Below are 24,986 nucleotides of genomic sequence, written 5' to 3' on the forward strand. Positions count from 1 at the left end.
ACGAGTTTGTATTTATAAGATTGTATCCCAAATACGTCACTCCCATTGTGTAGTGGATTGGAATATTCTCTTTACTCCATTAAAAATAAGTCTGTTTTTCCCTATTGGAAAATACAAGGAGGTTCAATTTAGTTGTATTCGTAGACAAATTATGTAATTTTTAAAATTCAGAGAATAGCTGGAGTTTCATTTGCAAACCAAATGGTGTGCAATCTAATAAAATCACATTATCTGCAAAGGCGATCCAGTTTATTCACAGATCGCCTTATCTAACCAGAAAACTGTCAAAATGTAACCATAGTGCATCAATATCCGCAAGGTATAAATTAAAGAGCACGGCTGCATGGTTGCAGCCCTGTTTTACCCCTACGTCTGTCGGAATTCTGCCAGATAGGAGGCCAGATTCATCAATTCGTACTCGATAATTTGTTTTGTCATGAAATAGAGCAATAGTTGCTATGATGTTTTGAGGAATGTTGAACCGTTGCATTGTTTGCCATAATAACCCTCTAATCACACTATCAAACACTGATGAAAGATCTATACAAGCCATATAAGTGGTACTGCTTTTACAGTTTTTTTTACAGATGCCAATAGGTGAGCCAAAATAGTGGCATTAGGGGTGTGCACATACATTTTCTAAAGCCTGTTTGATACCGTGATAGAGTATGGTGTGTCGCTAAGAAGGTGTTTAAATCTTTGAGTACTAATTTAGCAAACACTTTGGCGGCAACATCGATCAGAGCGATTGGACGGAAGTACTCAGGTCTTTCAATTGATCCCTTCTTATGCAGAGGGATAATTATGGATGTTAACCATGACGGCAGGATTACTTTGGATTGAAAGATAATATCATAGCGCATTTTTAGGATTCTAGCCCAAATATGGGGATCATCCTTTATTACACAAAAGGGAATCCCGTCCGGCCCCGATGCCTTAGAATAGTTACGTTTATTCAGTTCCCATATTATATCCATGAAATCCTATGGACATGCCGCTGAAATTGCATCCGTTATCTTCTCCACAGGATATAAATCAAAACCACATGGTAGCTGATATATTTCTTTGTAATAAGAGAACCACATATCACCTGAAATATCAGAGTACAGTATTAGTTTATCTCTACCAAGGGGGTGTTCCAAACTTCCCTTTCATTTTTATTACAGAGTAAATTAATCATTCTTTGATTTTTCTTTAAATAATTCTCAAATTGAATTGCTTTCAGCCTTGATTCATAGCTATACATAGGGCCTCATTACACGGTAGGCGGTAGGGGATTACCGGCACTGGTAAGGGCACCAGTGCCGGTAATCCCCTACCGCCCAACTACGAGGTCGATCAGCATGTCCCGTTCTTAACGTGTGGTCTGCCCAGGCGTTATGGACGGTTCCCGCTGAGGGACCTCAGAGCTAATAACAGTACCCTATGGGGACTCAAATGGGAATGGGGAATGGTTCCCGGAATGGGGAATTACCTGTCCTGGAAAGGTCAGAATAGACCGGTAAGTCCCTATTCCGGGAAACCGGACTCCGCCGGCGGTACGGGGTAGCCATTGCGCTCATAGCACCATGGCTGCCGCCTACCGTGTAATGAGGACCATAATCTTTTTTTTACAAGAAAGTCATTCATATCGGTGACATGTTCTTTTCTTAATTTTCGAAGGTCAATATTTTTTTGTCGTTTAAGCATTTTAATTTCACTTACAAATATGTTTGGATATACACATTCATTGAATTTATTTGGTTCCCTTGCCAGGGCAAGCAGCTGATCCTCGATAATTGCTATGTTCCAGGCATCTACTTCCTCATAGCAAGAGTTAGCGCCTTGTTGGTCTTTTACAATCCATAGTTCCCGATTGATTCTTGCTGTCAGAAGCCTGCATAGCCTGGGGTTCTTCCGTATAGAGAGATTATATCTGTCATTTTCTATAAGAGCTAGAACAGGGTTGGCTTGATAGAGTTTGACTGCGATCGATACATTACACCTCAGAATCATATGGTCACTTAGTTCAGAGTCAATCAAAATGATCGGGCCACATCTCCCAGACAACTCTCGAGATGTTGCTATATAATCAATACTCGAGCTACAATTCCCTCTATGCCAGGTTGAATGGGCTCCATTAAATTTCTGTGATATAATATAAATATCGCAATCATTTAATAATTGAGACCATAAGAGACCTCTTTCCCTCAATACCTCAATACTCTGTGGGGGTCACTAAGATTTATATCAGGTGATCCACGCATCTGATACCTCAAAACTGAATTAAAATCTCCACCGATGATAATTTCATATGCGGGTTCAAGCATAACAGCTTCACATAATGCTAGATTGAGATTTTGAAGCACAGTCTCCATCTGAGACATATAAGGATTCCAATAAATGGATACCATTTAAAACTTAGTGATGCTTGCTTCTTCATAAATCACTTCCACCATAATAAATTCATTGGATGAATGTATCAGTTTTGAAGTGAATCTCAATTAGTTCGAAATTAGGACAGCAAGACCACCTGAGGGGCGTCCAAATTCTTCTTTTTTTGCACAATGACGGTATGATGTGTATCCATCTAAGTGAATATCCATCACAGCCATTGTCTCTTGCAACATTATTATCATGGGTATCTGCTGGATCTTTACTTGCTTGAGACATGAAAAGAAATTTGAAAAACCACGACAATTCCAGGAAAATATGGAAATTGTAGTGGTTTATGAATTTGGTACTGGAGTGGGAACCAGTGTGCGTGATTTAATGAGTGGTTCCAAACATGCAAGTCCTTTTAGTATGTTTGAAAAAGATTCCAGTTGACCCAACATAGTATCATTCAGAGATGTGGATTGAGTAACCGATATATCTAATTGATTATTTACAGGTATCATAGAAGGGTTGAATTCAATGAAAGCGTTAGTATCTTCCTTCGTCCAGGAGGCAAATAGCATAAAGCCGAGGGCAGCAAAATCTGCTTGATGTTCCCATAACAGCTTTGCTAAAATTAGGACTGACGTTTACAAATCATCCTGTGGTTATTATATCCAGGTAGTTTAATCCATTCAACATCATCAGATACCAAATTTCGTAATGCCGTAATGAATTGAAAAATTTTCATGAGAGAGGAGCGATTAAGAGAAACTTGCCCATTTCGCGATGAGTCACTCTCCCACCCCAAAAAGAGTTTCATTTCAGGAGTAACCCCAGTAAAGGAAGGTATTTGGTCATCGTCGTTGATATCATTTTTAATAGCATTTTCTAAATTCTGGTTAATCTGAGTTCCTAAGTTACCGTCTTTCTGTTCTAAAGGTATAGATTTTGAAAGATCCGTACACAATATAGCAGCATTAGGGCCTATGCGCAATTCTGCGGTCTTTAATGTTTGTCTCGCATTTTGTTTTAGAATATTTGGTCCTGGAGCTGATGATAAAGGGTTTGTCAATTTTCGCATCACTGTGGTATCAGAGGAGACATTATGGGCCTCATTACGAGGAAGGAGGTAGCCATGCCGCTTTTTGCGACATGGCTAACCCCATTCCGGGTACCGGGTTCCCTGAATGGGGAAATACTGGGCCATTCCGACCTTGGAGGGTTCCGGTATTTCCCCATTCAGGGAGCCCAGACCCGGTACATCCCCATTCCCATTTGAGCCCCCATAGGGCTCAACTGGAATGGGGAGGATGCAAAGAACGGGCCCATTAATGACGGGCCCATTGTTTGCATCCTGGTCTGCTCGCGGGACCCGCTAAGGACGCCTGGTTCTACCAGGCGTCCTTAGCGGGTCCCGCGAGGGGACCTTGTAATGAGGCTGTAGGGGGTTAATGGGGCCGGCAGCTCTACCGGCCCCGTTAACCCCCTACCGCCTTCCTCGTAATAAGGCACCATGTGTTTGAGCAGATCCACTAGGCATCATTGTGCTTACCATTGTTTGTAAGTTGATGTCTCTATTTGCATTAATTGAAGGTATCAAGCCAGATGTCTTTTTATTTTGCATCTAATTAAAGAAATTTGACATCTATGTTTGTACCAAATTGACTAGTTGGTCTGTGTCAATATCAGGAGTGATCTGATTGCTATGTAACTCAGGATGGGTATCCCCATTCTCAATATCTACATTAGACATGGAGTTTTCAGCCATGACAAGATCTGCATCTTTCAGCTGGAGCAAAATTTTACTTTCGGTACTTAATTGGTTTAAATCTAAAAGAATATCGTCCTCAGCAATTTTACAAAGTTTTTTAAGACCCGAATTGCTTCCTTTCATTTTTTTATTGGGTAAATTCTTAGATTTTGTTTGTTGACAAGTTGGTAATTTTGTAGTAATTACCGAATTCTTTGACTGTTATCTTGGCCCTTATGTGAAGTCTTTTTGCTTTGCGTGAAGAGAAATGCATTGTTTGTTGAGTTTCGACCTGTTCTGTGCCCTCATCAACATTACCAATTTCTTGAGCCATCAATTTACCATTTTTGTCAATAATATCAGTCAATGCCGATGGGCTGTCAGGTGTGGCATAGCTAGTTTGGTTATACTCCGTGGTAGCATTCAGAGTAGGTAGGGTCCCATTAAATCTTGAGAAACCAAATTTGCTTTAAACAGGATATCCTCAATTGCCAGAATTCGTTCATGTTGCAGTTTGACCATATCAATAATGTCAATGTATGTGGCTGTATCAAAACCTGTTCTCTCAGCAGGCTGATGCTGGACCACTTGCGCATACAGTTTTGACTGTATTAAAGTATGGTCTATCATCCCTTCCCTTTGAGTGTATTGTGTTGATACATTTTTATTGTTAAGTATGGATTTGGTTTTAATTAGTGCAGAATCTATGCTTGCACGTGATGCCCGAAATGCATGACAATTCTCTTGTGCCAGCATAAAACCCTCCAATTTATTTAATTTTGCTAGTAAATCGGCTGTTGAGGTTTTTATCTCATTTATTGCAAATGTGTGTGCTCGTGACCCTTGTCCAGCAGATGTAATATTCTTGAAAGCACCTGGAGCAACTCTTGCTCATTGAGATCAATGAGGGAGCAGATTGAATAATTCCCAATTTTTCTCCCTGTCGAGCTGATGAATTGTTACCCAGGGCAAATAGTGAAGATTGTGAATGGGGAAAATCCCCATTTAAGGACGCCTCCTCTGCCGGTGGCGAACGGACCTGTCATTTTATCCTTTCTTGCAAATTGAATGCTTCAGCACTCAAGTGAGACTCTCAAAACTAAAGGCAATGGTTCCTTTAAATAACACACTGCACCATAGCTTTCAGAGAAACACTGTCAGAATATTAAGTGCGATAATTCCCTGTACTATCACACTACCCTGAAAATTCCAGAGGAGCACTCTCAGAATAATAACAATGGTATTTCACTGCAATACCGTAATTCGCTGTATGGTTTGGAGGAACACATTCAAGGCCCGCTGTCCTATGCCCTAAAGCAGCAGCAGCCGGGAAAAGTGTAAAGGCAAATCAATCATCGCTTAAACAGCAGCAGCATACATACGTAGCAAATGTAGACCCGCTAGCTAACACAAACATCAAAATACGCACATGGAAAGCAAAGACGCACTTCACAGGAGTTGGCTGCTATTCATTATTAGCAGCCAGCCTACCTTCTCTGGAAGTATAATGTGCACCTTAAATTAATTTAAAGCCACGAGCCAACCGAGCTCTAACAGGCTCCAACTGGCACTTTCTGGGCACTTCCAAAACAAAAGATTAAAGGTCCTCCTGCAGGCTTCTTTTTCCACCAGCGAGAGAAGAAACATCCTACTAAAAGGTAAACTGGAGCCAGAGATGAGATCTATGGCGCAATCATCTTCCATACGTGGTGGCAAGACCTTCTATTCCTCTTCACTGAACAACTCCTGGTACTGCTTGTGTTTGGCAGGTAATACCGTGGAAATGGAAGGCACGGGTGTAGCAGACATGCCATCCCTCCCGATTTAGGCGTGAGACTCACGATTTTGAAAATATAAATATTGCAAAATATTGCGTTTTTCCCGTTCTCCCACCTAAAATAATGCTGAGGACACACAGGATCGCATACTTTGTTCCAACCATAGAAAGAGGGATTTAGCTGTCCAATTTATGTACAGATTGTGCTTCGACAACCACAGTATGCCCAGGATTACTGGTTAATGAGCAGTATGGAACAAATCACAACGGAGCACTTCCTTATGTTGTTCTATGGCCATGGGGAGGGGAACGGTGTGGCGCAAAATAGGTCTGCTGGACAAGGGGAAGCCATCAACTCCTTCGACAGGTATAGCAGAGTCTTTGATCTCCACAGGGATCTTCATCCAATTAGCCCAATCCTGCTCCATAAAAAGACCTGTGGCTCCCGAGTCCACCATGGTCAAGGTGGAAATTACGCCTTGCCCGGGTAAGGACAAGCTGATTTGCATGATCAAAAGTTCTGTTTCAGGTGTCTGTTCAGAGGTTACACTCCTGGGCCTCGGAAAAGCCTCCCGAACGTAGGTCCCAACTACGAGTGGGAGCTGTCGTTTCCAGAACTGCGAGGAGGAGCCAATGGGCATACTCTGACCAAATGTTCATCCGAGGCGCAATACATGCATATGTGTTTTTCTCTCCTCCTTTGTCTTTCTTCATTAGTTAGGGGTCCTGGTGCTAACCCTATTTGGATGGGTTCTTCCTTGGCCTTAGATGTCGGGGGAGAGGTTTCCGGAAGAACACGAGCGGGAAAGCTCATGGTCTGCCATCTCTCCAACTTGCGTTCCTGAAAACTATAGTCAATCTGGAGAACAAGTTTCACAAGTTCCTCAAACGAAGCAGGGCACGGTATCCAAGCAAGCTCATCCTTTAGTTCATCGGAGAGACCTCTCCTGAACAGGGTCACACATGCCTCTTTTGGCCAGGCCGTTTGCTGAGCAAGTTGGTTAAAGCGGGTAACATATGTTAAGACATCCAATGTGCCTTGAGTAAAGTCTAACAAGGAATCTTGTTTGTTGTAGGTGAGTTTCCGGGTGATCAAAAACACCTGAAAAGACTTCAATAAAGCCTTTGAAGTCGTCCAGGAGTGGGTTACCGGAAACCACGAGAGGCGTAGCCCAGGACAAGGCACTACCATCCAAACAGGTGATCACACGAGAGCGGTCAGAGGGGAAGGCTGCCTGCCTGAAGGTAAAAGCAAAAGTGCAGGCGTCCATAAACTCCCTGTATTTCTTGGGTTCTCCATTGTCCTTCTCTATGGTCGGACCATGATACTGAGATTGACCCACAGCAGGGTTGCCTTGTGTCAGGGCCTGACGTAACACAACATTTTAAATCTTATGACATAAGAGCGTGTCTGAGGCATCCGGACGCCATCTTGGATCGGGGCAAGAAACGGAAGCACTGTAATAAAGAAACCTTGTCAGACAAGTGCCAGCTGATTGGCCGCATGACACCCGGTTTATAGCAAAATTGTACCCGATCAGGGGTGAGGAGGCCCAGCTGCCTGCCACTGTGGAGGTGGATGAAATTATGGCCAGCCTGGTGGGCCGTTCCTTCATTTCGGCTAATGAAGTGGCTGGCAGGGACCCGGTGGGCCAGAAAGTGGATTCTGTGCTCAAAACATCTTACGTAATGTCCCATCTGGCTTTGCGCTACAACACCTATGGCTCCTATGCTGCGGACACTGTTTTGGCTTGGTTTCAGTGGCTGCGTCAGACTCTGGATGATGGCACTGACTGTTCCCAGCTCCTTTCGGACTTGCAGAGTCAGTCCGAGTTCATTTTGGACCTGTTTTATGATTGTGTTCGGGATACTGCTATGGCTATGGGCGTTACCATCTCTGGCAGGCAGCATTTGTGTCTTTGGGATTGGAAGGCGGAGGGGTGCCAGAGGCCTGCTGCCTTAAAGCTTCCATTTGAGGGTCAAAATTTGTTTGGCGATACACTGGAGTCGAAGGCTCACCAGGTCTTTAAGGTAGATAAACAAGCAGACAAATTGAGGAAGAAGGTGGCTCCTGCCTCTTCTAGTGGTTTCCAACATCCTCGCAAGTCTTATGTCCCTCGCCCCCAGAGAGATCGTTAGAGGCAGGGTTTCCGGAGTCCTTTCTGTCATCCCATGCCCCCCCCCCCCACCAAACCTCAGAAGTCCTGACGCCCAATCTTGGCTGTTTCTCCTCTCCGTTCTCAGTGGGCGGCCATTCGGGTCTTTTGCGTTCCATGGTCACCTCCAACTCTGGTTTTGAGGCATTTGAAGGGGGTGGGTGAACTCTTGTTCTTTGGGCCCTGTTAGGGATCCTCGTTGGGACCCGCCCTTAAGGTCCTGGCTATGTTACAGAAGCCTCCCTTTGAACTGCTGGAGGATGTCGAGCTGAAGTGGTTGACTCTCAATACTACCTTTTGGTGGCTGTCACTTCGGCTCACCATCTGGGGGAGATCAGGGCTCTCATATGTCATCCTCTGTTTTTGGTGGTCCGGGAGGAGGCCTTGTTACTGCAATGTGAACCTTCCTTTGTATCTAAGGTCTCCTCTTGGTTCCATTGGTGTCAGGAGGGTGTCCTTCCTGCCTTTTTCCCTGATCCGTCCTCCCCTGAGGAGGCTTGGCATTGCCTGGATGTCAAGAAGGTCGCTCTGCACTGTCTTTCCTGGACCAAGTCCTTTCATCTCTCTGACCATATCTTGGTTACCTTTGGGGCAGGGGAATGTGGCTGCAGGGCTTCCAATCCTACTATCAGCCAGTGGATTAAGTTGTTGATTCTCCTTGCCTATGATTCTTCTGGAATCTCCCCGACGGGCCAGGGCCGGTACACAAGGGGGGTGGGCCTCCTGGGATAATTTGCAGGGGGTGCCCTGACTGGACATTTATTACCAGCTCAACGTTGATGGGGCACTGATGCACTTCCTTTGGCATGGGGGTTCTGGGGGCAGTGTCTGGTTTAGGAGATGGCAGGGGACTTTGTCGTCCTGTTGTTTTTTCTTCCTTGAATAAATAGGTGTTGGGTTGCTTTTGCATTACCCTTGGTGTTTGTGTCTTTTGTGGTGTGCATGGGCATCATTCCTGTTTTGCTTTGGTACGACTCAAAGGTAAGTACTGAACAAGGAAGAGGGACACAGAGGTAAAGCCGGATTACTTTTTTTATTACTCCTAGTCCTACTCTTCCCGCCCGCCCATTGGAGGAAGTTGCCCATTTATTGCTTTGGATTTACTGTCTTGGATTAAGTGGGAGGTGTAATGTCCTATGTTTATGTCTATGGGGACAAGCGTTTAGCTTGCCTCATTTCACTATCTTGATCGGTTGTCAGCCGATCACGTGGTGTGGGCGGAGTTACCGCCAAGTTGGCAGTTACAAGCCGGTGAATAAAGAAGCTACACCTTTAGCTCAGCGCATTACTTAGAATTCAACATGATTGTGCGCCAGCAGAGCCCTTTTTATTCAGTGAGCGTCATGACACAGTCATGACGCTCACGTCAAACTAAACACTAGACCACCGCACATCCCTCCTTTATTATAAACAAACAAAATCAAAACAAAACAACCCACTGCAAACATTGGGTGCATTTCAGTCTGCGCACCACCTAAAGGCTACTAAAAACTAAAACATTTTTTTTTAGCACTGCAAAACAAACAGATGTGTTCCAGTCTGCACACCACGGGGCCCAACAAAGGGCTCCTCCTACTCAGAAGATCCCGGGATCAAACTGGCCACTGGCGCTGCTGCAGGACAAAAAGAATATATTCTCTTCATATTCTTTCTCCTCAATGTCATACGGTGCTTCTGGGGGACCCCCCGCCCCCTGGACCGCCGCCACCTTGGGGATCCTTCTCCCCTTTGACTCACTCCCCTCCGATGTCCCCATGATGCAGGCTGGGGCTGGGGCTAAGCACACCCGTGTAAAGTGATCTCCTTTCCCACACCTTACACAGATTTGTCCTATCGCCGGGCAGTCCTGCGGGTAGGGAAGATCCCACCCACACTGTTGACATATTGTGGCATTGGGTCTCTCCTCGGCCAGTCTCCCCATCTCATCACTCTTCCTCCTGGCCACTTGCCGACAGCGGCCACCTCCTCAGTCTTCACTCGCTGCATGGGGACCTCCATCTTGAGGGTATGTCTAGAGGAGTCCATGACCGAGGGCCGCACCTCTGCCAGTTCCTGGGCCTGGCCAAGCTCCAATATTCGATCGAGGTTGAGCGGCAGGTCCCTCAGGACCTGCTTGTGTAGCTTCGAGGAGCTTTATCCGTAAATGATCTGCGCTCGGACCTCATCCCCCTCGAAATTTCCCAAGTCGCAAGATAGAGCAATGCCACGCAGCTTCCCATTGAAAGCATCAAGGCTCTCCCCTTCTTCCTCCCTTGCACACCTAATCTGGAATCTTTCATAGTCCCTGTTGACCACGGGACGAAAATACTCGTACAGGGCTGTAGTGACTGCACCATATGATTGATCTCTGGGTACTAACGTCTTGAACAGCCTCTGAATGGCCATTCCGACAGAGTACAGGAGTGCCGGGCGTTTGGCTGTGTCCTTAATTTCCACTGCAGCGAAGTACAACTCAAGGTTCTCGACCCAAGCCACCCACCTGGCCCCCAGACTTGCAGGGGCACCCATAACATCGAAATGGGGTATTGGTGCCAGCTGACCCCGACATGTCCCCTCGGCGTCCGACATGCTGAATGCCACTGGGGATGCCGAATGCAGTCACCGGTGCTGATGGGTGCCCGCCGTTCTTCCTGCCCAGGGGCGCACAAGCACTCTAGGTGGAGCCGCAACCTCCAAGGCCCGAGCGGGGTTAAAATGACACCCCTCTTTCAGGCAGTCTTTATATATATTTTTTTTTTCAGGCCCGGATGTTGATGGGCCCACATGCAGTGTGGACCAGCCCAGGCTCCTCACCACCACGGCCCGGTTCTCCCCTTTCGCTTTGTCAGGGACACTGCGGGGCGCGTGTCCATATAGGCCACACCCCTCACTCTGTCCCTGGGGCAGTAATGTGGGTGCACGCCACCCTCTTTTTTTTTTTTCAGTTCTTCATTTTCACCCAGATGCAGCCTGGGCGAGAGGCTTCCTCCTAACACCCGCCCTGAGCGGACGTTCTCGCTGACTCTGTCGGCGAGCTCCACAATTGGGCTCTGCCCCTTTTCTTTGTCCTGGGGCTAGGCCAGCGCTGGGACCACGCCCTTTTTTTTTTTTATAAACGAAATGTTTTCACCCTTCGGCAGCCCGGGCTCAATGAGTGACGCTCCGAGGTCCGATGGAGAACGCCACTGCGGGCCGGAGCTCCAGGCCCCGCACCATTCCTTTGTTGTAGGGCCTGGGTCCTCACGCGGCACACGCCGCAGTCCAAACCTCTCTCCGGCTCGGCTGACAAAGGAGGGCGGTCGCTCCACTTCAGCGCCGCCGTGGGCATCAGGTGACCCGTGAGGCAACACCCCCGTCGGTCCCTGGGCCCCCGCAACGCTGCCACCACCACATACATTTCCCCACACGGCCGCCGACTGCGGCCGCGTGCGTAGGTACTTCAGTCTGCCCGCCGCGATTGTCAGCCGGCGGGTGCAACAATCCTCGTCGCCAATGTTGTGGGCTGCCTTCGGTCTCCGGGGCAGCCCACAGAGGCTGTCGGGAGCACCCGACGTAGTAGACACGCCAGTGGGCAACCGGCGTATCACAGATAGGGAGACACCCTATGTCGTCCGGTGTCACCAAGCGCAGGCTCCAGAGTGTCGGGGTGTCACCCCCAGTCTTTAGCGGTCACCGCTCCGAGGGCACTCAGTCCGCGCCGCGCACCAGGCCACGGCCACGTGGCAGGCCCACAACCCGTAAAGACACAAACACAGACACGAGTTGCCACTTCCTGGGGCTCTGCTGCTCTGCCCTCCCAGGGCCAGCAGAGCCCTTTTTATTCAGTGAGCGTCATGACAGTCATGACCCTCACGTCAAACTAAACACTAGACCACCGCACAACAATACCTATACTTATACCTCAGTGTCACGATGCCCCAGGGCTGACGTGAGCTTTAAATAAATTCGAATAAATAAATAGTAGGAGGGGTTAGAAAACGCAAGCTTGGAAAAAAGAGTTCCAGTGAGCATGGACATACTCAAAGGTAAGTACTAGGACGAGGAAGAGTACAACTAGAAGTAATGACGATTACCGTTAAGTAATCCGGGCATGCCTTTTCTTCTAGCATGTCCTGCCCTTCCTGATTCGTAATTTCTATCTTTGCGCGTGCTACCCATGAGCATGCCTTCTTTCTTTCTTCTTTCTTTAAATTATCGAAAGCGTGGGCGGACCCACGTATACCTGCCCCGCCGTTGCTTCTCATTCTGTTCTGCATTCTACGCCGGGTCATTGAGCATGCGTACTACGTTCCAAAATGCATGCAGCTCATCATTCTGATTTTACGCATGCTCGGGTGATCAGTGTCTCAGTGCCATGCCAGTTCATCACCGCTGCGCTGCAGGATAATCACTGAGCATGCGCTGTGTGTGACTGTGTCTACTCGGCATCCTCTTACTGCGCATGCTTTTGGTATAAGTGTCTCAGCAGTGCGCATGTCTGTTCCTAAGTTTGGCGAATCGGCTTTGCTGATGGAGATGTTCATTCCGGCCAATCTGCAGTCACTCAACGAGGTCCCGAGCGGGGGATGCGCTGTGTTTTCATTGTCTGGGACCTCATAAACTGCCATTTACAATGTGAAATGCATCACAATATTCTAAGGAATCTTTGGGGAATAATTTGCTGTGGGGGAGTGACTGGCGACTGTTCACTCCTCTTCTGGCGAGAAAGTGATCATCTTGTTCTTCATAAACTTCCAGTTAATCCTGTCTCTTGTGTGTGTGATGGGGGTGCGTTCCTGTGCAGGGAGAGGAGAAAGGAAGCTCCTCTTTAGATGTTTTGATTATATATCGTTATAGGATGTCTTGTGTTTGTAGTATTTAATAACATAATGTCTTCTGTTCCTGCTCTGCAAAGCGTAAGAAGCACAGTCACCAAAAGGAAAATAACTGCGTTTGTTTCTCTGAACAGGTTGCTCTAAGCTTCTGAGATAACCTGTCTCACAACCTTTGTTCCTGGACCCTTTATATCTCCTTCTCTCCTGTCGTTTGTGCCTTCCTGCTGCTTCCTGGAAATGGTGTCCAGGTCCAGGTTTGGGGTTCAGGTTTGTGCCCCAGTGGACCAGTGCATTATCTAGAAGTATTCATTCTTGTGACCTCATAGTCACTGGTTTGAATCCCTGCAGGTCCCCCCAGCACTTCATCCACCCAAGATTAACTGAATGAGTACCACTGAGTTGTGTAACAATGAACATCTGTTACCTTGTGTCTATAAAAACCAAAATACACCGGTGTGGGGTGGGTGCACTCCACAAATACACCTGTTATGTCACTATCTTCCATTGTGCCGTCCTATTAAACACAATTGGTAATTCGCTATTGGACCTCTATGGTGGATCACAGTACTCTGCTATAGGGGGTGGAGGACTGGAGTTCTACAAGTGAATTAAATATGCACATTGGTAGCTACAAGTAGTATTGGTTGTTCTCCTTCCAGATCACCTGGGGAGCAATGGATTGAGGAGGGGCTGAATGAAACAGAACACCTGATCTCCACTTTGGTGGGTGATTACAGCATCTGGTCCATCTTGGTGTTATGTATGTAGACATTACCTCCACGTCCACTCTTCCTCGTCCCAGTACTTACCTCATGAGGCCCCTGCCTCCGACACAGGACCTTCTTCTATTTCTTTAAATCCCTATAACTCCTCCCCCACATCCACGTCACTCAGTTTAATTTTTCCTGCCTCCGGCACGTTGGACTTTTTCTTCCCGGTGCGGGGCACCAGGGAGCACCGATTGCTGGCCCCCTGGGGTGGGCTGTGTGGCGGGGCCCTCGGCTCCCTCAGGTGGGGCGCTGCTCCTGGGCCTCCTGAGGGGCTTGGGGTCACAGTTGAGCCGGATTGCCTCGCTCGGTTCTTTGCTGGGCTCCGGACCGCAGCGTGAGCATTGTGTCCTGGGTCCTGCACGGCCTGGGGGAAGGTAAGGAGAGGGGAGGACTGGGCTTGATGTTTTTCCCCTCTCCTCCTGTTTTGGCCATCTTGATTCGACAGGCCGTTTCCTCGTGCTTTGTGTACACATCTTTATTTGAAATTATGGCAAGCACTTGGCAGTATGGGCTAAGCCTTCCCTTTTGTTGTGAGGCCTCTCTGCTTCTTGTCGTGGGGTGACTGTGGCAGAGAGTATTTGAAAGTGCGGGGGCTCTGTTCTGTCGCAGGCATGTCACATACCACCCGCTCCTCAGAAAACACACAGCCCAGAATGCACCGGATGTTAGCTGCATTATCTGGGGGAAGGTACGGAAGAGGGGAGGACTGTGCTTGATGTTTTCCCCTCTCTTGCTGGTATGGCCATCTTGACTCCTTCGACGGGCCGTTTGCTCGTGCTCTGTACATATCTTTATTGGAAATGATGGCAAGCACTTGGCAGTATGGGCTAGCCTCGCCTTTTTGTTGTGAGGCCTCTCTGCTTCTTGTCGTGGGGTGACAGTGGCAGAGAGTCTTTGAAAGTGCGGGGGCTCTGTACTGTCACAGGCATATCACATACCACCTGCTCCTCAGGCACACACAGCCCAGGATGCACCGGATGTTGGCTGCATTCTTGGCGTCCAGCCTGTGAAAGCGGGGCAGATTTGGACACGTCTGCAAGTGGCCGGAAGGGTACTGGCCTGGCATAGTCTTCACTTCGGGTTCGAGTCTCAGCGGTGCTGACTCAGCACTTCATCCTTCCTAGACTGACGCATTGGAACCATTTAGAGCATGGGGCTACCATTTAGAGCATGGGGCTACCAGCTACTGGATACAGGGCTGAAGCCACCTCTCAGTCATGTGGCGAGTTAGTGGTGTGCTTGGGTCTGTGCTAGCTATGGATGCAGACTCCTTGTCCTCTTCCTCTGAACTGCACATGGGAAGGTCAAAGGAAATTATTTTCTTTTCCCTTGTCCGGCATGGAATTATAGAAAATGCATCATGGAAGTAACGGCCATGCAGGGGGTTCCCAGTGTCTCTTCTTTTAGGGCCTAGGTCCTCCGGTGCCGAGGTGTTGCTTTCACGCCTCTTCTCAGACTTGTGGGAAGTGATAGGGCACATGGTGGCACATGTCTGTGCTTAGAGCGGTTCTCAGAGCCCCTGGTGCCGGTGGAGGGGGATGTCACTTCAGTGGGTTTTTCCAGTATAAGCATACCCGAGGTAGGGGGTTGCCTTTGATGTCTGCTATCTGGGATGGATTGCTTTGCCCTGCTTTGTGACAGTACTCTGCCCTTTAGACGCCAGCCTGGTGGCTCCTCTGTCGCCTGAGGGGGCCATGGTCTGCTGGACTTCTGGGATGTCCTATATCTTCCTTTTGATAGGTCGGATCTTTTTGTGGGCTGACAAGCATGCTGTTATATTGTGGCGCAGGCCTGCTTCAACGTCCTGTGATTTTACTCTGGTGCAAATGCAGTGACTGGCGGTTTTCCCTTGCTCCTCGTTTCTATCTTCTCTGAGGTGTATGGGACCGGTGGGGTTCGGCTTCCTGGGTAATGGGCTCCTTCCGGAGGGGGGTATCAGTTGCAGTTCCTGTCTCCTCCTGTCCAGGTTTGCATGGTTAGGACTTTGGTACCCAGCTCACGGTCCAAGTAGTTGGCCATGGGATCCGTTCTCTCCAAATGGTTGCTGTGGTTTACCTTCTTGCCCGTTCCTCTCCCTGCTCAGGGTCAAGTTTCTACTTGTGGGTGTTCTTGGTCCCTATGCCTTCTAGGATGTGTCACCTGCTTATGGGTCTCAAAGCCCTGCACTGCTTGTCTGGATGGAACGCTTCAACGTGGGAGCTTTGCGGAACATACTGTGGATGTTCTGCAGGGGGGTGGGGGGGCGCTTGCTGGCTGTTCTGGGCTGGGTTCTCAGAAGCCAGTATGTCTTGGCTCGCCTGTTGCTGAAGTTATGGGGCATGTGGCATCTTGCGTGTTTTCCAGTTCCTTGATCCCGTCTTCAGTTACGTCCCCTGGTGTTTTATACTCTCTCTCACTGGCTCCCGACAAGGAAGAGTGGACGTGGAGGTAATGCTCTTATTACTTACTGGTAATCTTCATTACTCCTAGTCCTACTCTTCCTCGTCACAGTACTGACGCCCCTCCTCACCCTCCCTGCGGGGAAGGTCCCATGCTCCGGCTTGGTAATATGAAACTGAGTGACGTGGATGTGGGGGAGGAGTTATAGGGATTTAAAGAAATAGAAGAAGGTCCTGTGTCGGAGGCAGGGGCCTCATGTGGTAAGTACTGTGATGAGGAAGAGTAGGACTAGGAGTAATGAAGATTACCGGTAAGTAATCAGAGCATGAACGCGCTAGTGGTCTGGAGGGGAATTGAGAGCATGAGGTGGAAAGGATGGGATGGGGTGTTGACGTTTAAAGAATTATTTAGGTTTATTATTGGTTGAAAAACTATTCACCCAATTGCACCAACAACAATACATAAAATAGTGGGGAAAAAGAGGAAGCATTTCATTACATTACTATGAATAAACATGATTCCTAAAAGCACTGAGTTAAAAAAGAAACGCTAATTTCTTAAAACATTATATCAATAGCTTACATTTCTTTGAAATAATAAAAGAAAAAGGTAAAAATATGTTTAATCTTCCTTTCATTCCATTATTATTAAAACAAATCCAGTAAATTGTAATCAAATCTTATAACAACATACTTTCCCCTAACTATCGGATGTGGAGTGCAGAAGTATGACAGACCCACACTCCCCTTTCCTGCCCACCCGCTAGAGGGGCACAACATGAGGTGATTTAAAAGGAAGCCCCTTTCTCATGCTTGTGAAGGAATGTGAGTCAAGGACAGTGACGTGCCCGCTTGCACCCGTTCGTGAACCGTTAGCAATTCAGTTGATCAGAGTATTACAGGCTCCGGAAATCATCTGTATCCCTTGTTTATTAACTGCTTGTCTCCAGTTATGGGAAATAAAGACCAATTGGCATTGTTAGGTGGTAGGGCCCCCTATTGGCTAGCACCCCGTGAGCATTCCTCACTCCGCAGCATTCCGAAGACCCACTTTGAAGCACTCTCCCACACATTGCCCTGGGAGGGAAGCTCCAAGATGTGGCTCCATCAACTTTGGCCTAGGTCTTCATCACATCCTCATAGCTCACACCCTGCAGATACTGTTGCTAACAGCAGCATGATTCGGTCATAACACCTCTCGAACTCTGCAAGATGTGCTATGTGAGGGATCTGCCCACCCTCGCTTCCTCCTCTTCCTCCTCCTCTACCACTCCTGGCCTGTCTGAGGCAGTCTCTACTCCTCCTGTCTCCTGTTCACCCCTGATGATGTTTCTAGACATGTCCGATCTAGGAAAGTTTAATCAAAGCAGGTTCTCCCCTGCTCATCTAGAACTATCAAGGACCACATCGACACCCTTGCTCCAACCTTGGCCTATTTCTGCAATCACTCCATTGCCACTGGCACTTTTCCCCTGCCCCCTTAAGCACTATCTTGTTCACACCCTTCTAAAGAAGCCCTCACTCGATCCTTCCTCTCCGGCTAACCATCGCCCGATCTCCATCACTCTGGGCAAACTCTTGGAAAAGCTAGCTATCTCCCAGCTTAACATACATGCTGAATCTGTTGGTTGCCTCCATGACCACCAGTCTGGCTTCAGAGCTGCCAGAAGCACAGAAACTGTTCTCCTGAACACCTGTGAAGACTCGCTCTCCAATCTTAACTCTAATCTCCCTTCTGTCCTCGTTCTCTTTGATCTATCCTCTGCTTTTGACACAGTCAACCATGCCATCCTGCTCAATCGTCTCTGGGACAACCTTGATATTACTGATCAGGCCCTGGCCTGGTTGACCTCCTATCTCACGACCGACCCTCTGGGGTCCAACTGGGGTGTTTCCCCTCTTCTCTCTCTCTCTAATTGTGGTGTTCCCCAGGGGTCTAACCTCTCTCCCTGGCTCTTCACCCACTACCTGGCACCTCTTGCCCACTGCATCGCTACTTTCTGCCCCAATTTTCTATGTTATGCGGATGACACTCCACTATCTTTCAGGCGCCCCTCTGTTTCTTCTCTCATACCAGACTGTCTGGCCGCAATTCAGGAATGTTGTGCCGCCAATGAACTCTGCCTTAATGCCAGTAAGACTGAGATCCTCTTCATTGGGACACCCGCTCCCTCCTTTCCTCTCTCTCTGGCCGCCCTCTCTGGCCGCCCACTCTGGGCCTTCTTCCTGCTCCTTCCTGTGAAGTTAAGAACCTTGCTGTCATCTTCGACTCCACTCTCTGCTTCTCTCTTCACATCTCTGACATCTATAAGAAGTCAAACTATCAGATGCACCTCCTCAGAGGTTTTCTTTCTCACTTTCCCCCAGATGCTCACTGTCTCCAGAGCTCTGGTCCCCTCTTTCTAAATCTTCCTGCCTCTACTCTTCGACCTTTACAACGTATCCAGAACAGGACTACGAGACTTGTCCTTGGGCTCAAGCCCAGGGATTGTATCTCTCCAGCTTTAAAATCTCTTTGCTTTCTCCCTGTGGCTGCAAGGATCAACTTCAAGACCCTCTGCATTGTCCACAAGGCGGTTGTAGGTCAAAGGATCGACAGTGAAAGGGTCGACAGGTCAAAGGATCGACACCAAAGGGTCCCCCCAACCACCTTTTTTTTGTTGCTAAAAACAACTTTTTTTCCCTAAACGAAAACCTAAAAAAAATATATAATAAAAAAAAAAAAGTGATCCTTTGACCTGTCGACCCTTTGGTGTTGATCCTTTGACCTGTCGACCCTTTAGATTCGATCCTTTGACTAGACACCACACAAGGCTTTCTGGGGCCTGGGACCGCTCTACCTCCAAATATTTCTTCCAAAACAACTTCCTTCTCAAGCTCTCTGCTCATCCACCTCCAACTCTCTGAGTGGCAGACACTTCTCCAAGCAGAGAGTTGGGGGCAGATCTATCTCCTCGGCTGCGGCCTCCCTCTGGAACAGCCCCCCTGCTTCTCTCAAACTTGAGCGGATCCACCTCCGGTTCCGGAACCAACTCCAGACCTTCCTTTTCACTTCTGCTTTCTCTTCCTCTCCCCTGCTGGTGCACCTGACTGTTCTGTGCACTGATCACCTGGTCACCCCCTGAACTCTGCTCCAGGCTCCTCCATGTTCAGTTGCCCTTGCACTGCCTCAGGGCTCCCCAGCACTTAAGGGTCTGTATCTGCAACTCTACAGTCCCTTCTGTCTACACTTATGAGCCACCCGCTGACTGCACTTGTAAGTTTACTGCACTTCCCGATTCCCAGGCACTTCTCCCCTTCCCCACACTTGCGCAATCTGAATGACACAAGGCCTAGTAAGATTGTTATTTTGTCCTCCCTTGTTCCCCCTCCTTGTCTTATCACGCCTATTTATTAATTTATTTTTTGTATTTGTAAAGCGCCTGCAGCCCAGAGGCATCGAGGCACTGTTTCAAGAAGATGTCTTAGTTGCGTGAACAAGAGGCATTGCAAATGTTACAGGGAGCAAGTGCATTGGAGAATACAGTCATATTCATATGATACATACAAGGGATGTCTTAGTTATGTGAAGAGCCTCTGTCTTAAGGAGTACAGTTCTACATATATTATACATATATGACCGCAGGTGTTTAGGAGCCTACACAAACAAGAGTGTTTTGTTTGCTTTCGTGAACGCTGTGTGAAACTCGATGCTCCTTAGTGAAGGGGGTAGAAGGTTTTAGTTGGTGGCCGCGATGACTGGGAAACTTGAACCCCCTGCACATGCCCTGATCCTTTTGGGGATGGCCAAACTGTTAGTGTAGGCTGTTCTTGTTGGTCTGTCGGTGTGTGTAGGGGTAATTCTCTGAGCGAGGTAGAGGGGTGCACCGTCATGGAGACATTTGTGGGTGAGTGCCAGAGTCTTAAAAATGATACGCTCCTTGACGGGGAGCCAGTAAAGAGATTTTCTAGTGGGCGAGATGTGGTCTCTTCTTGAGATGCCAGTGGCCGCTCTGAGGGCATTGTTTTGTACCGTTTGGAGTTTCCTGATGTTTCTCGCAGAGGTACCTAGCAGCAGTGCTTTGCAATAGTCCAGTCGGGACCCAATTATTGCTCTGGAGATGGTGAGGCAGTTTTGTTGCATCAGGAATGGTCTGGGTGCTGTGATTAGATTTGAGAGATAGGCCGATGCAGAAGAGATCGCGTTAACCTGCCTCACCATAGTGAGGTTCGAGTCTAAGTAGACTTCCAGAGTTTTTACTGCCTGCGATACAAGGATGTGGGGGTGTTTTGTCGATCCGGAAGGAGTTGTATTTTGCATCCAGTTTCTTGAGTGTTTCCGGTGAGCCAATGAGTAAGAGTTCTGTTTTTTTACTGTTGAGGCACAGCCAATGTTATGGCCATCCAGGTTTGGATAGTGACGTGGATGGAGTCAAGGGATTTCTGGTCAGCCTCATAGTCTCCTGTCAGGGGTATGAGGACCTGAGTATCATCAGCATAATTAGTATATGTGATGCCTAGGGAGTCCAGATAATTAAATAGCGATCTCATGAAGGTTGCAAAGAGTGGGCGAGATACAAGATCCTTGTGGTACTCTGCATTTGATTAGTTCGGGCCTTGCACTGGCTTGGTCTGAGAAGACCTTCATTGCTCTTTCCTTGAGGAAGGATGAAATCTAGGCAGTGCCATTTGGCAAAAAGTTGGCGGCTGTGGAGAGGTGGTGGCAAAGAGTATCATGGTCGACAAGGTCAAAGGCCGTTGATAAGTCAAGGAGTAGCAGGAGGGCGGGTTTGCCTATATCTCTGAGGTCGTCAATCTATTTTTGTTTTTTAAGTCCAATAATGCCGTTTCCGTTCCGTGTTTTGGACGGAAGCCTAGTAGGTGATGAGTCTCCAAGTATTTGTGGACCTGTAGGTAGGCTGCCTTATCCAGAATCTTCAGCAGGAAAGGGACCGCTGTAATAGGTCTGTAGTTTCCCGGGAGTTTAGGGTCCAGTGTAGGTTTTTTCGGCAGTGGATGCACGCAGGCTTCTTTGAGGCATGATGGGACACAGTTGGTTTTGAAGGAGGCGTTAATAAACGCTGTGATTAAAGGTGCCAGGGTGGGTGCACTGGCTTTAATGAGCTGGGCTGGCCAGGATTCACCCTTACAGTTTGATGGCTTGATAGAGATGAAGATTGCCAGTACGTCCTGTTCCTTCATCTCTTCGAATGAGGAGGCTGCGATTTCGCAAGCGGGATCCAGGTGTAGGTTGGATAGTTGTTGTTTCAGTGTATTTTGGTGACTGGTGATTTTGTCTTGTAGGGTGTTCAGTTTGTCGAGCATGGCATCCTGAATCTTGTTACACCAGTCCTCGTCTTTGGTTAGGGAGGGCGGGATGGGCGCGGGAGATTCCAGTTCCCTGAAGATAGCAAACATTTCTCTGGATCTTGATTTAGCGTTGACTATCCTGGTGTTGAAGGAATTGGTTTTGGCTGAGATAATGGGGGGCTTTATATTCTTTAGCAATGTTTTTGAAGGCAAGCTTGGTGGTGTCACTTGGTTTAGCCATACATGTTGCAAGGGCTGACCTTTTCTTGGAGCATCGCTCAAGCAGTTCGGGAGGAAACACTTACCCGTACAGGCATGTTATAAATGCCATATATCATATCTAAAATCCTGATATTGGACCACCCTGGCAGGAGGGGTGAGGGATGGGCCTTTTCCATTAACATCTCAATCACTTATGTGATAAAGCCTTTATATGAAAGTATAGCATTAGGAGTCTTGGTGTTAGGCCAGAGTAACCTGACCTTGGTGTTATGGTACCACCTGCTGGGGAGGAACGTGGATATTTTAGAACCAATATATTTTGTTTTTAGGAATAATCTCTCTTACACATACCCGCACTCTCCTCACTGTAAATGATGATGTAGACAATTACATGTGAAAGTAAGCAGCAAAGATGGGTAAACCTACTTGTTCCAACGAGGGGAAATCCAGATTTTTATTTTGGAAAATGTGTTGCTATCTTGTGTGCTTTGCTTACAATGACCTGCCAGATTTCTGTCCTCTCATTGTCCCTGTTAACCGCCCTGTGCTTCTCGATTCAGTTCTTTTCCTCTTCTTGCACCTAAGCATTGGAATGCTCTTCCACATTCTACCTGTTCATCCTCTACCCATCATATTTTCTGTTCCCATTTAACAACTCGTATTGGTTTTCTTTCCTCTAATCAGCTATGATCATTGATTTGGTTATCATGCTTTGTTTCTATTGTACCATTGTATTTTTAATTTTTGTAAATAACTTTGGTGAAAGTGCTTAATAAATTAAATACAAATGCCTTTAAAAAAATAATCTACAATTTTACCCTACTTAAGAAATAAGTCCTCTAGCATAAGTAGACCCAGTGCCCTTAAGTTCCAAGAATATGTTTTGTAGTGAGTCAAGAGTCTTTAAAGTAGTTGAAAAGCCAACAGATGAGTAAACTGTTCCAGTGATGAAAGAACAAGTTAAGTGTGGAAGATTAGGCGTCCTTTCCCAATCCCATCACTCTAGTACAGTGGTCTTCAAATGTTTTCATACTGAATCCTCCAACCCCTTTGAGTCAAAATATTAGTTTGGGGCTCCTCACATAGGGGTTGACCCCCCTCACCTAGGGGGCGGGGCAAAGGATGTCTAGGGGGCATCAGGCTCTTGAAAAATATAAACAGATTTTCTACTGTTTATAGTTTCAATTAAAAGCAGTCATCTTAATCCCTTTTTAAAAGAGTGTGGCTTCCCACTCCCCACCCCCTCCAGATTGAAGACCACTGCTCTAAAGCCCAGTGGAGTATTCTTGGCCAGAACTACACCAACCATGATCAGGCAAGGAAGAGGTAGAGTGATTACCATCCACCCCTTAAGCCATGTTGTGGGGTGTGTGCAGTAAAATTCCTATGCAAGCTTGTCCCGCTTGTTCCAATTAAGCTAAGCACCACCACTAGGGTTCCTAAATTCACTGGGATTGCTTAATTCAGTTGCAGAGGGCCCCAGGGTCACAGATGCTGTGGTCACTTTCAGTCTCTGGATTGGGTCTGACTAAGTGTCGGTACCCCGGACTGGTTAACAGCAACGCTTGGGCGGGGTGTATGTCAGACAAGTTGGTGTTAAGCGTGGACAGAGAATTAGTTGGACCTGCCTCCACACAATCCTTTCTCACGGCCCCAATAAGAGGTCAAGGCGCTGATACAAAAACAAGCAATAGAGCCAGTGCCAACCACTTGGCGAATAGGCGTTATTTTTCTTACGGTTTCCTTTTACCCAATATAGACAAACCAAAAGGCCAGTATTGAACCAACAGCCAGCAAGAAAATGTGTAAAATCCCAGAAATTCAGGATGGTTACCCTCAAAGATATCCCTCTGCAAAAGAAGGGCATTGTCATGGCAACATGATGCAAACTTTCCTGTTTTAATGTTTCCAGGTCACTGCAAATATCTGCAGCTCAATGTAGCAAACCATCATTTTCAGTTCAATGTGCTTCCTTTTGGGATTCCATCGGCGCCTTGTCTTCACCAAGTAAATCTCAGTGGTGGGTGCTCATCTGTGCCCCAAACATAACATTATACCCATATCTGGACAACTGGCTAATAACAAGAGAGAATCCATCAATTTGCCACAAACGCAGGAAACCAACTGGGCTTTCGCATCAACAAAGAAAAATCAAGCCTTGTTCCAAGTAAAACCAAGCATTTTAGAGGGACCTTATTAAAACACCTCTCTGTACCCATTCCCGGATGACTTTCAAAGGTGGCAACCAGCCTCACTTAGCTACCCTCAACTCTTGCTCTGCTGTTAAACACTCCTCGGACCTCTGTCAACTCCTTGAAGACTTTGACCTTGACTTCCCCGCTCTCACTGAGATGTGGTTCAATACCAGCTCTGTCACTGCTTTTGACACTCTCCTTCCTGAGGGCTACAAGATCGTCTCCAAGCACAGGCCTAACTGGTCGGACGGCAGAGTTTTCCCTGATTGGGTCCCTGCTTCTGACATACCCACTCAATCCTACTCTTCCTTTGAATGCCTTGTCTGCAACCTTTGTGACTCTTCTACTCTCTGTCACGCCACCATGTACAGGACCACAGGGCTGGTATCGCGCTTGACTCGCTCTGCCAGGCACACCCTGGATATGCTCATCCCTACAGACGTCCCTTTCTCTAACCCTCTCGCTACACCTCTCTTGGTCTGACCATGCTCTCCTCTCATCTTGAGCTCCTGGACTCCCTGGCTAAGCCTCTGCCAGTCTCCTTTACCGTCAATCACCAGATGACGCAAGTTTCAGTAGCTGCTATTAACTCTCCCACTGACTCTGCCCTTGCTAACCTTCACCTCTCACCTCTCCATTGCCAACACTCTTGACACCCTTGCCTCTGCCATTAGGATCCGCATGAAGCCTGCTTCCAAGTGCAATAGTTGGTATGATTCTGACCTTGCCTTGTTGAAAAGCAAGTGCAGAGTTGCGGAAGTGGTTGGCTTCTTATACATCCTCTGACGAACTGGCCTGTTGCCTGATCCAAAGGCAATTCAGATTCTGCATCCGCTCCAAGAAGTGGGCCCATATCCAAGCCTGTGTCTCTGGTGCCCCCAACAACATGGCAGAACTTTTCAATCTGTAAGGAACTCGCCAATCATACTGCAGTCTCCACTTCTGCTTCTCCTTCCCAGGCCCTCTGCATGGGTTTAGCCTCCCATTTCACATTTAGCCTCAGGGCATTCTGTCCTCCCTCTCCTCTTCCTCCCTTCCTCCATCCCTCCCACCCCCCACCTGCTCTCAGGCCTCCCTTGGGGCCCCCCTCCTTCCTTCCCTCCTACTCTCGTCCTTACCCATAACACCGGAACAGTTCTCGACAACAGTCTGCTCTATGAAAGTCTCCTCCAAACAGGTGTTTCCCTGCTCCTCCAGAACTATCAAGGACAACATTGCCTCCTTCGCTCCCTCCTTGGCTGAGTTCTGCAACCTCTTCTTTGCCACTGGCTCCTTCCCACTACCTCTCAAGCACTCCC

At 47.6% G+C, this 24,986-nt stretch overlaps 1 protein-coding gene and 1 pseudogene across 1 annotated transcript in view; one reads left to right on the forward strand and one right to left on the reverse strand.

Moving 5' to 3' along the window:
• The window catches only part of LOC138498532 (zinc finger protein 850-like), a 511,734-nt gene that overhangs the window by 217,037 nt on the left and 269,711 nt on the right, over positions 1–24,986 (reverse strand). The window lies entirely within an intron of this gene.
• LOC138498530 (zinc finger protein 585A-like) overlaps positions 1–24,986 on the forward strand; it is a 1,446,290-nt pseudogene that overhangs the window by 76,445 nt on the left and 1,344,859 nt on the right.

Source organism: Ambystoma mexicanum, chromosome 5q (assembly GCF_040938575.1).
Source record: "Ambystoma mexicanum isolate Mex_15411 chromosome 5q, UKY_AmexF1_1, whole genome shotgun sequence".
Classification (NCBI taxonomy): Eukaryota; Metazoa; Chordata; class Amphibia; order Caudata; family Ambystomatidae; genus Ambystoma; species Ambystoma mexicanum.